Below are 10878 nucleotides of genomic sequence, written 5' to 3' on the forward strand. Positions count from 1 at the left end.
TGATTAAACAGCATTCAACGGTTTTTTCAATAAATCTACCTATTTTATATTTTCTTCTCTTTTATATATGTTTTTTGTTTTGTATTTTTTATTTTGTTATGAATGAATAAATCATAAGTCTGAAATTTGAAACTTATTGTATTGTATGGTATACGCGATATTTTTTATATTCGGATCCAATTCGTCAGTTAATATTGGAAAACTAACCATTTTTACGCGATTTTTATACTCTCGCAACAATGTTGCTAAGGAGAGTATTATATCTAGTTTTGTTCACATAACGGTTGTTTGTAAGACCTAAAACTAAAAGAGTCAGATATAGGGTTATATATACCAAAGTGATCAGGGTGACGAGTAGAGTTGAAATCCGGATGTCTGTCTGTCCGTCCGTCCGTCTGTCGGTCCGTCCGTCTGTCCGTCCGTCTGTCTGTCCGTCCGTAACTTGAGTAAAAATTGAGATATCATGATGAAACTTGGTACACGTATTTCTTGGCTCCATAAGAAGGTTAAGTTCGAAGGTGGGCAAAATCGGCCCACTGCCACGCCCACAAAATGGCGAAAACCGAAAACCTATAAAGTGTCATAACTTAGCCATAAATAAAGATATTAAAGTGAAATTTGACACAAAGGATCGCATTACGGAGGGGCATATTTGGACGTAATTTTTATGGAAAAGTGGGCGTGGCCCCGCCCCCTACTAAGTTTTTTGTACATATCTCGGAAACTACCATAGCTATATCAACCAAACTCTATAAAGTCGTTTCCTTCAAGCATTTTCATATACAGTTCAAAAATGGAAGAAATCGGATAATAACCACGCCCACCTCCCATACAAAGGTTATGTTGAAAATCACTAAAAGTGCGTTAACCGACTAACAAAAAGTGTCAGAAACACTAAATTTTACGGAAGAAATGGCAGAAGGAAGCTGCATCCAGGCTTCTTTTAAAAGTTTAAAATGGGCGTGGCGTCGCCCACTTATGGACCAAAAACCATATCTCAGGAACTACTTCACCGATTTCAATGAAATTCGGTATATAATATTTTCTTAACACCCTGATGACATGTACGAAATATGGGTGAAATCGGTTCACAACCACGCCTTCTTCCAATATAACGCTATTTTGAATTCCATCTGATGCCTTCTCTGTATAATATATACATTAGGAAATGAAAATACAATTCAAAGTACAAAAATTGGTCTAATCTAATTAATTTTACAGCAAAATAAAAAAATATGTAAATGACGGATAATGAAATCTCGTTAATCACTTTATCAAGCGAGAGTATAAAATGTTCGATGACACCCGAACTTAGCCCTTCCTTACTTGTTTTTAAATCAAAATAGTCCGGAACAATAAAAAATACTTCACTGGTCATTGTGATAGCGACTGTTCATGTTGTCCGAAATAAAAAAAATCAAATGGATTATTATTCAGTAGTTTTGCGGCTCTCGTCCCTACCAAATATAATCAATTTCATTAAAAAACACAAAACAAAGGTCTACCTTCAAAAAAAGTCACGAAAATCTTGTTTTTTTTCGTTAAACATCGTTTAAAAAAAATATGAAAATATTTTCGAAAATAAACAATTCTGGTAGGGACGATAACTATAAATGAGTGGAAGAACATATGTAAATTTTAAAGCAATTGGTTGGAAGACTTTTTTTTAAGGCTGAACTTTACTTTTCGAAACAGGCAATTGGTGATTTTTTATTTTTTAATCGCGCATCCCAATTATAGTTATTTATGTCTCAAAAACTCTTGAGAAATTTTCATGGCGCCCGAGCAGGGACTTGTGCGTGAATTTAAGAATTAAAAATAAAATATAAAATTAAAAATTGTTTACAAAAAAAAAACATTCCTGTGTTCGATATTATTTTCGGTACCAATTGCCTGGTCAATACTTTTTCGGTTTTCGGTCCTGTGTAGTGAAAACAAATGAAAATTAATCACATAAAAGAAACATAAGACAAAACATAAAAAAAAGAAAATTATAAAAAATTTATACAACAATACATGTTGTACTTACATATCTACATATACATATGTGCAAAAGTGAAGCACCAGAAATGCAGTGAACAAATACGAAACAACAAAAGGTACAGTGCGCAAAATGAACAAAAATTTATAAAATGGAGTGTAGTACAGTGATACCTAAAAAGCAAAAAAAAAAAAACAGAAGAAGAAAAGAAGAAAAGAAAGAAATGTAATAAGTAAAAATAACAATTCCGAAGTGTACATAATAAATACTTACCCAACTCTGCCTTCCTAAACCTACAAAACACAAAAAATAAGAGGTGCATATGTGCAAGTGCTCAAAGTGACAAACATACAAAAGAGTGAAATTAATAAAAATCCGCTGCCGTCGTGGGAATGAGCTGCCGCTGCATCCTGTGCCAAAGGGACGTAAGCGCAGGCAAACAGCCGACGCACCAGGTAACGAGTGCGACTTACTGAAAGCAGCGCAAACAAAAAATAAAACGAAAACACATACAAATAAAATTAAAATAAACAAGTAAGGAAGGGCTAAGTTCGGGTGTCACCGAACATTTTATACTCTCGCATGATAAAGTGATAATCGAGATTTCATTATACGTCATTTACATATTTTTCAAATACCGTATTTTTGTAAAGTTTTATTCCGCTATCATCATTGGTTCCTAATGTATATACTCGTATTATACAGAGAAGGCATCAGATGGAATTCGAAATAGCGTTATATTGGAAGAAGCCGTGGTTGTGAACCGATTTCACCCATATTTCGTACGTGTCATCAGGGTGTTAAGAAAATATTATATACCGAATTTCATTGAAATCGGTAAAGTAGTTCCTGAGATATGGTTTTTGGTCCATAAGTGGGCGAGGCCACGCCCATTTTCAATTTTTAAAGGACTGGATGCAGCTTCCTTCTGCCATTTCCTCCGTAAAATTTAGTGTTTCTGACGTTTTTTGTTAGTCGGTTAACGGACTTTTAGTGATTTTCAACATAACCTTTGTATGGGAGGTGGGCGTGGTTATTATCCGATTTCTTTCATTTTTGAACTGTATATAGAAATGCCTGAAGAAAACGACTCTATAGAGTTTGGTTGATATAGCTATAGTAGTTTCCGAGATATATACAAAAAACTTAGTAGGGGGCGGGGCCACGGCCACTTTTCCAAAAAATTACGTCCAAATATGCCCCTCCCTAATGCGATCCTATGTGACAAATTCCACTTTAATATCTCTATTTATGGCTTAGTTATGACACTTTATAGGTTTTCGGTTTCCGCCATTTTGTGGGTGTGGCGGTGGGCCGATTTTGCCCATCTTCGAACTTAACCTTCTTATAGAGCCAAGAAATACGTGTACCAAGTTTCATCATGATATCTCAATTTTTACTCAAGTTACAGCTTGCACGGACGGACGGACAGACGGACGGACGGACAGACAGACATCCGGATTTCGACTGTACTCGTCACCCTGATCACTTTGGTATATGTAACCCTATATCTGACTCTTTTAGTTTTAGGACTTACAAACAACCGTTATGTGAACAAAACTATAATACTCTCCTTAGCAACATTGTTGCGAGAGTATAAAAATTATTAATTGCAAAATTAAATTATCACATTTTTCGCAATTTTTTCGATCCGCGTTTGCAATTATCGGTCGTTTTTTCGCAATTTTTGTCGATTTACTTTATTGTGCTATTGCTTATTTTGCGCATTTATTGGTTTGGCTTTCGTATACTTGGGAATCGATGTTATTTTTTTTTCGTTTTCGTAACCGTTTCCAAATATATTTGTTGCCAACCTTTATTGCTTTTGTTCATTTCTCGTACCTTATTGGTTTGGCTTTCGTATATTTGGGACTCGATGTAATCTACTATAGTATATGTATGTATATATTTTCGTTTTCGTTGTCGATTCTTAATATATCTGTTGCCAATCTTTATAGTATTTTATTCGGAAATTTAATTCAACAAGCAAAAATGAGCAAGCCAAAGCCAACTATCGCCAACCTTTCTCCAAGTAAGGAGTTGATCGACTTAAAGTCATTAAAGCGTGAAAGGGCGGTGGCGAAAAGTAGCATTTTGCGCATAAAAACGGGTCTTCTAGAAAAGACTATGTCATTAGATCCAATCGAATTGGAATGTCGTCTTGATATACTAAACTCACATAGTGAGAAATTGATGAAATGTCAATCTAAAATTGAAGAGATTGATGAAGACGACATGGTCCGAGGGGAGTTAGAGGACATAATTGTAGAAACAAAATCTATAATTAAAACAATTTTGGCCAAAAATAGAACATCTATTGCTGAAACATCATTCGTAACGTCTCACAGCTCAAGGCTCCCAAAAATGAATTTGCCAAAATTCAAGGGAGAATATTCGGAATTTAAAAATTTCATGAGTTTGTTTGAGAGTTTGGTTCCTAATGATCCAAATATCCCAGATATAGAAAAATTTAACCATTTAGTAAATTGTCTATCTGGAAAGGCTTTGGGAACAGCTAAATCGTTTCAGATGTCGGAAGAAAATTACCCGAAAGCTTTAGCAAGTCTCAAAAAAGTTTATGATAATGAATGTTTGATATTTTTCAATACAATATCTAAACTTTTTGAGCTGCCAACCATCCCAAAGCCGTCCGCGCCTTTATTGGAAATTTGCCAGTCGAAAGACTTCGGGCACTACGGCCCTTTTTTATATGTGGCGTAGATTTTTGTGGTCCGATATACACAACGTTAAAAATACGCGGTCGACCACCCGTAAAAACATTTATTGCAGTTTTCGTCTGCTTTACTTCCAAAGCAGTCCATTTAGAACTAGTTTTGGATCTATCTTCTAATTCATTTATACTCGCCCTAAAAAGGTTCATTGGACGCCGAGGAATGCCGACGAAGATACTCAGCGACAACGCCATTTCGTCGGCGCCGATCGCAAGCTGCGCGAATTGCAGGATGCGTTTCTACCAATGGGTCCAGAACTGAAGAGATTCGCAGCAAACGAAGGGTGCAGTTTCATCTTTATACCACTGTCGGCGTCGCACTTCGGCTAATTATGGGAAGCCGCGGTGAAATCCGCCAAACACCACATCGTTCGCGTAACCGGCAACGCGCTGCTCACAGCAGAGGAGTTAGCAACAGTGTTGACCGAAGTGGAGGCCATCCTCAACTCTCGCCCCCTAGGACCTCTGAGCCAAGATCCCAACTACGGGGAGGCGTTAACACCACCGCATCTATTAATAGGATGCTTCCTGCGGGCATTACCCCCATAGAAGGTGCCAGTGGACCTAGCTCATTGGTGCGAGAGATGGCAAATTGTTTGCTGTCTCAAGCAACAGTTCTGGCGACAGTGGTCCAAAGTATACCTGACGGGACTTTCAGGAGCGCAACAAGTGGCTGCAACCCAAACGCAATATGCAGCTCAACGACCTCGTTCTCGTCCACGGGGCAACGTGCCACCACAGCAGTGGGTACTAGGGCGCGTCGTCGCAACCGTCGAAGGGCAAGACGGCAATGTGCGAGTCGCAGACGTAGCAACCAAAACGGGCACGAATAAGCGTCCCATCCACAAACTGGCCATGCTTCCACTGCATATTGAAGGAATCTGATCCTGTCAAGGTTGAGGGTATTGCGTCAAGCGACAAGATATATATATTTAAACCTAAAACAAAAACTTTGAAAATTTAATTATAAGAATTGTAAAATATTGAATTATTAAAAATTAAATTAAGAAAATCTATTAGAAAATACTTGCCTTAATAATGCATTCATAATACCAATCTATTACTTACCTTTATACTTACCATAATCTGTTACAATATTTAACGAAAGTTGAAAATTATTATACTTACCCCTTTTTAATACATATTTATATTACCACTAGTTTAAGCCGTTAGTTTTAAGATTTAGGCTTATCAATTAGATTAAGTGAAATAAAGAAGGCTCTTGTAATTGAACCATAAAACCGTACGCACGCGTTTTAATTTGTCGGCTGAACTTTACTTTTCGAAACAGGCAATGGGTGATTTTTTGTTTTTTAATCACGCAACCCAATTATAGTAATTCGTGTCTCAAAAACTTTTGAGAAATTTTCACATGATGATGATCTTAAAGTTTGATACTGGACTATCCCAAATGAAAACCAACATATGAAATAGATTCAAGCTTAAAGCAGAGTTTGCAAAGTCTGAGTTGGACTAATTTTTTGTGATCCCGTGATCCCTACACGTTCGGATGTGAAATTTCCCGGTATCTTGCGAATGGTTTTGTGGTTCGCCAAACACCAGTAAGATTAGAATATATAAAGAATTTGACAGTTGTTGTTATTGTTTCGGGGAATCTTCTTGTTCTAAATGCAAAATTTTCGGATTTAAAAGAAGTAAGGGAATTGTGAATTGATTGGGCTTGGTAACAGTCTTGACTTCTTTGTAATTAAAAGATAGTTTAACATTTTGTTTTCTCCTAGTGAGAACCTTGCTGCGGCTCCATAATATGGCAAGCTTAGAATAATGCTGAGGCCGCAGAACTAATTCTCATATACGAGTAAATAGAGCTATATTACAGTTATTTAAACGCGATTTCTTTGAAGTCTATTAAAATGTTTGTCTACATTCTTAATATAAGTGGCTACCTGCGGTTTGCCGAGACTTAATCTCTATTTTCTCAACATATATGTACCTCTCAGATATCTCATGTCGATCTGAAATCGTGCGTTTGTTCTCAAGAAGCTGTTTATTTGTCGGATCTGTAAATATCTAACAATTAAAGCTGGCATACAAACGGATCGAATGAAATCAGGTCATTGTATGCAAACAAGGTCGGATAATCGGTTACTAGAATTTAGTTTGATCCTGTTTCTACAACACTAGTTGGTTGAAATTTCTTACAGTTCAGACCTCGGCAGTTCGGTTGTCTCCACCAAACCGGCCGCAGGACTCACGAAATCGCAACGTAATTCCTTGATTCAATCATCGCTGAGCGCACTCAAATGATTTTCGTTCGTTTTCCTATTGTTTTGTCGTGCAATTGAATTACTGGCTCTCATGATGTCTTTGGTGTTGCTGCTGCTATTATAGTTATAGTTGTGCTTTTGTTATTGTGCCAAGCGATGTTTGTGCTTTTTTCTGCATGCTCGTCGTGTTGATGCTAGCACTTGTAGCCGTTGTTGGCACTTCTTGTTGTTATTGCGCTGGCTTGCTGTCGTCATATGTGTGCTTCCGAATGTTATTGCTCAATGTATGGCAACGTGCATCGGCCCTCGGTTATTGTTGTTGTAAATGCTGCTGAGATGTTGTTGTTATTGTTAAAAATATGGCATTGTGCAATATTTCTGTAGTTGTTGTTGTTTTTGTAATTGCTCTTGTTGCAAGAGTTCGTATTTTTGGTTTTCGTTGTTGTTGTTATCATTGCATACTATACGGCAGTGTTCAATGTAGATCGTTGTTGCTTTTGTAATGGCTGGTTGTTTCTGTAATTATTTTGTTTTTGTGGGAATCGTTGTTGTTTTGGATGTCAATGTTATTGTTTTAGTTGTTGTTATTTCGACACTTAGTGTTTTCCAAATACATTTATCATTCGACGCCTCGGCAATTTCCTTTGCGAAGAATTTCATTTTGTTTTGGCGAATAGATTTCGAATTCGATTTCACACTTTTCAATACACACATTTTAAGAACAACACTGAGCTGATACATACACACATTGAGACAAACACAAACCCCAAAGGTATATACGAAATCACTTGAACAATCAACAGCAAACTAAACTTGTGACAAATCGCTAGGGAGCAGTCATGTATGTACATATGTTGGTGAGAGGTGAGCGTGGGACTGCCTACCGATAAATGCAACCGAGTATATTATTGCGAATGTGCCAACTGCCTGTATGTGTCTAGTTACTGACATTTACTTCGTGTGCCAGCAGTTGCGTCCCTCGGGTCTCCACTGCCTGCCAACAGTCAACAACTGTTCTTTCCGTTGCGATATTTAATATTTGCAACAGGATTAGAAAACGGGCGTCACCTTCCGACTTAGTTAGTTACTACACACCCACACTCTCTCAAATATGTATGTATGTTTGTCTTGCGCATTCGATAAGCGTCAAAGCTGTAGTGCAATAATCGTTGGAAAGTACCAAAATAGTTGGTTATTGCTAGGCATGTGCAATAATAACGGGAATTAGTTAAAAATACAAGGTGCGTTTTAAAGTAAACAGGACTTTTTGAATCAAGCGCCCCTGGTGGCGTGGGCCAATCAAAATCCGTGATCGTGATTTTTGCGGTCTACCAAGCACATATATGTACATACATGTAACAACATATAAAAAAAATAATAATAATGTTTGTGTGGTGACTATAAAAGTTCTGTGTAGTGGTAAAATAAATATATATAAATACATATATACAAACAAACATCCATAAAAGTGCAGGGCGAAACATACTAACTAAGAACAGGAAAAAAAAGGTTCATTCGATAAAAAAGAACTGAGACAAATATACTACATAAAACAAAAAAAAAACAGTGCAAAGCAATAAAACTACAATAAAAGAGCGGACGCGAATTAACCAAACAGAAACTGAAAACATCAAACAACAACAAGCACAGCATAGGACTGGAAGAAAAAGCCAAAGGCACAAGCACACGCACGTACAAAAACCCATTTACATACACTCATAGTCCCCAAAACCTCTTGGCGGAATCAAAGTGAGTTGTATCGATTCCTTTTAATATTTACTATATATGTATATTTGCTTTTATGTATGTTTCAGAAGTACAAAATCAAATTTGTGTTTCTAACCAAAATTCCGTTGGTATAAAAAACAAAGAAAAAACTATCACCAAACTGTTTTAGTTCGGGTTATTTTCCGGGGAAAACCGAAATACTGCTAACAAACAAAACATTTTGGTAATATATAAGTATAACAAATTATTGATGCCAATAAATGCTTACAGTTTTGTTAAAACACACAAAATATTTCCACAGCACAAAAAAAGTTCAAGTAATAACTTGCAATATGTTCCGACAATACCCCATATGTTTAACAAAACAATAAGCGGTATTGCCTAAACCAAATAAGCAAAGGCACAAACATTAATCAAAATTATAACATATAAAGCAAAACAAAGAAACATACATATATGCAAGTTTTCTAATCCGATAATATTTATATATATTTACATACAAAAAAATATACAAAGTGCATACGAGAGAATACCTGCACATTCTTATATTTACATACAAAAAAATATACAAAGTGCATACGAGAGAATACCTGCACATTCTTCATTTCGCCTTCGCACTCTCTTCGCAGTGCGAACATACATATAGACGGCAAGCAATCACCCGGTGCGATTATACCCTACACTTGGTACTAGCACAATAAAAACGTAGTCTTATATTAAAAAATTAAAAAAAGGCCGTCTTTAAAATTCATTTACAACACGGCGATAAAGTGGAAAAAAATTTCCCTCATTTTATTTTCTTTGTTAAAAACAAAAATCAAATCGCGGTTAAACTAAAACTGCGCGTGCACATATTTAAATATTCAAAGTCCATTTTGCAACTATCCGGCAATACCCCTTGTTCTTTGGCAAACAAAAACAAGCAGGATTGCGTACAAGGACTGCTTAAGAAAATAAGTCAGAAATACATACTAACAATTCGTGCATACTTAAGCACAAACTGAATTGATCTCTTTAACGAGCTCTCAATTGCTTAAGAACAAAAACATAATCATAAAATCATACAAGCATTTTGTGCATACAAGTCCACGTATTAGGCTGTGCCTAAATACAAATCATTCAAACATAAAATAGTTTAATAAATAAAAAGCACGGTTTTTAATAGTAATTAACAATTCGAATATAATTTCGAACTAAAATATAAATAAATAATATTATTTTGCAAAAATGGCTGCTAACAACACTAATCAAAACACACCTGCAGGAGCTACACGCTCAAAAAAGGCTATTAAATTTATTTCAGAAAGTGACAGTTTAACAAGATACTGCACTAGATTTATCGCTTCACCGATTCACGAAAACTCGGAATCGTTATTAAAAATAAAAAGCCAAAATCTTAAAAATTATTGGACTCGCCTCCAAGCGGCTCATGACGCCATAGTAGATTCAGACAATTCAGATCTACCACAAAATTTTAAATCATCTGCTTACGATATTTACGAAAACTGCTAGACTAATATAAAGAAACAAAGCAATGATCTCCAATCAATTATAATTTATAAAGTCAATTGCACCTACTCCCCACAGTTGAGTAGAGCTGCCACAATTACAAGCCCAACAGACAAGTTCAGGCATTCACCTCGAGGTGTCCGCATGGGACACAGAAAGCTTTTACGGAAGTTATGAAGAATGGCCGCCCTTCCGGGACATGTTCACTGCCGTGTATATAAACCATCCTCAATTATCACAAGCGTAAAAATTGTATCACCTCAGATACAAAACTAAAGGTCAAGCAGGCATAATAGTAAAACAATTCGCTTTTAATGACGATATTTTCAATTTGGCTTGGGAAGCTTTAAAAGCAAGATGAAGAGAATGAAAGAATACTGGTCGATAAACAATTAACGACACTAATGAAATTGCCAAAAATTAAGAAAGAAACAAGTGTGGAATTCATCAAACTAGAATCCACGGTTTCAATTGTTTTAAATCAAAATACGTTTTCTGCACACCCGGATAAATGTGAGTATACTACAACTCCATGACCAAATACTTCTGCTGTAAGAATGTATCTTACGCCTCGGCTACTCCAGCAGCAGTACGCCGAAATACAGGACAACAACATATTCGTGGAAAACTAGGCAAATGAGTTAAGCGCCCCCCCCTCCCTCACTTGGGAAAACTGGCGTACCTTAATAAAACACGGCTCA

At 36.3% G+C, this 10878-nt stretch overlaps 1 long non-coding RNA gene across 1 annotated transcript in view; it reads right to left on the reverse strand.

Moving 5' to 3' along the window:
* LOC126754673 (uncharacterized) overlaps positions 1 to 406 on the reverse strand; it is a 174056-nt gene extending 173650 nt beyond the window's left edge. The window contains exon 1 of the long non-coding RNA XR_007666330.1: positions 298 to 406. This is a non-coding gene — a long non-coding RNA (uncharacterized LOC126754673). The remainder of the gene's footprint in view (positions 1 to 297) is intronic.
* Between the last annotated feature and the right edge of the window lie 10472 nt (positions 407 to 10878).

This window comes from Bactrocera neohumeralis, chromosome 4, assembly GCF_024586455.1.
Source record: "Bactrocera neohumeralis isolate Rockhampton chromosome 4, APGP_CSIRO_Bneo_wtdbg2-racon-allhic-juicebox.fasta_v2, whole genome shotgun sequence".
NCBI classification, from domain to species: Eukaryota; Metazoa; Arthropoda; class Insecta; order Diptera; family Tephritidae; genus Bactrocera; species Bactrocera neohumeralis.